Source organism: Odontomachus brunneus, unplaced genomic scaffold (assembly GCF_010583005.1).
Source record: "Odontomachus brunneus isolate Ranch 3 - 2012 unplaced genomic scaffold, Obru_v1 Obru_scaffold_174, whole genome shotgun sequence".
NCBI classification, from domain to species: domain Eukaryota; kingdom Metazoa; phylum Arthropoda; class Insecta; order Hymenoptera; family Formicidae; genus Odontomachus; species Odontomachus brunneus.
In genome coordinates, this window is record NW_022639624.1 from 51989 (window position 1) to 54205 (window position 2217).

Here is a 2217-nt window from a genome sequence, read left to right on the forward strand (position 1 = left end):
TACAATGGCAGTAGGAGTAGTAGTAAGAAATAAGCAGTAAGTAAATAGACCAATCACAATCGATTATTTTTGAAACGTGAGAATGGAATTGGTCAATTTGCTTACTGCTTATTTCTTACTACTACTCCTACTGCCATTGTAGAAGACGCTTTAGAGTGATTAGTCAATTCTTACGGTACCTCTTACGTTACTGTTATGTCAATTTGTATGCGGAGCCCTTTACTCTCAATGTAGATGCTCCTTAAGACGTTAGCAGTAAGAAAATTGATCAATCACAGTCGCTGATTTTTCTTACGGTCCAAGAATCAAAGATTGTGATTGGTCAATTTTCTTACTACTTACGTTTTACTGCTTAAGTTTTTCTGTGTGCCACTAACTTAAGGACCGTGCACACAGAAAAACTTAAGCAATACAACGTAAGCAGTAAGCAAATTGACCAATAAGTCATTGATTCTTGGACCGTAAGGAGATTCGTCGATTGTGATTGGTTAATCTTATTGCTTAAGTTCCTCTGTATATCACGGCCCGAAAGGTAGGAGCACATGGAAAATCTCAAGCGTAATCTACAATGGGCAGTAAGCGTAAGAAATTGGAAGTAAAGGACCATCTACAATGAGATTGGCAGTGGGCAGTAAGATGTAAGCAGTAGGCAAATTGACCAACCACAGTTGATTATTACAAGAATAATCAACCGTAGTTGGTCAATTTGCCTACTACTTACGTCTTACTGCCTACTGCCAATCTCATTGTAGATGGTCCTTAAGAGTAAGAAATTGACTAATTACAATCGAATTTGAGAAAAATACTCAACTATGATTGGTCAATTTATTACTCTTACTTCTTACTTCTTACGCTTATTATCCATCATTGTAGATCATGCTTTAAAAAATAAAACGTAAGCAGTAAGCAAATTAACCAATCATAGTTGGTTATTCTTCGAGAATAACCTAAAGAGTATAGTCAATTGTGATTTGTCAATTTCGATTGATCAATTTGCTTACTACTTATTTCTTATTGCTTAAGTTTTTCTTATTGCTTAAAGCGTCTTCTACAATGGCAGTAGGAATAGTAGTAAGAAATAAGCAGTAAGCAAATTGACCAATTCCATTCTTACGTTTCAAAAATAATCGATTGTGATTGGTTTATTTACTTACTGCTTATTTCTTACTACTACTCCTACTGCCATTGTAGAAGACGCTTAAGTGTGTCATAACTTTCAGCCTTTACCTACAACCTTGCTTGAGCCGTAAGCTGTTAGCAAAATGGCCAAATCTATTATTCTTATAATAATTCTTATAATAATCGAGATCAAATTGAAAAAAAGCTCTTCTACTATTTTGCAAACAATCACATTTCACAAGTTTTTAAGCAATTAATTAAAGAAAATCGATGTCAATTCGACATCGTTCCGTCGTCGATCGATAAGTAATTTCTCAATGAGTTTATAAGCACATCACAGGAGGCTATTAAAGTTTATTTTTCGTACAATGCTTAATTATTCACTAATATTTTTTAATTATTAACTCAGAATTTTTGGGTTTAACCTACACGTACATAAGAATTTTATGATATCGTCGACATCCTGTATTTATTTATATTTTTAATCTGTTTAGAGAGAGAGAGAGAGAGAGAGAGAGAGAGAGAGAGAGAGAAAGTTACGAATCTCTATATTAATAATGCGTTGCAAATTAAAATTTTAGCTATAAACGAAGTTTTCTTTCGCTTTGACTACATACGTGCAGAAAAACTAATTATTTTGCATATCCGTTTTGAACAAATTAATATTTGAGTTATACACACATTTTGTTATATTTTGTTAATTAAAATTTCTAACAATATACCTATTATACTTTTATAAATAAAGATATAATATATTCACAAATCATTTATATATACACACAAGTACACGTTCGTATGTTATGATATTGCAGGATTTACAGTTTATACATATGTCCCCAAACCCACCAATACATTTATCATACAACCCGATGTATGAAATGTATATACATCTAAATGTACAGCCCCGGAACATGCCGTTACGTCTGTACGGCAGATTCCTGGACGTCCTGGAATCTGCCGTACGACATGGTTGTTTTCCAGGATAGTCTTTGAAAATGCCAAATGTCCTGGAATCTGCCCTTATGTAAATAAAAAAGTCCTGGAAACTGCCCCTGGACATATATATATACATATATAAGAAATCTATAATCTAAAAAA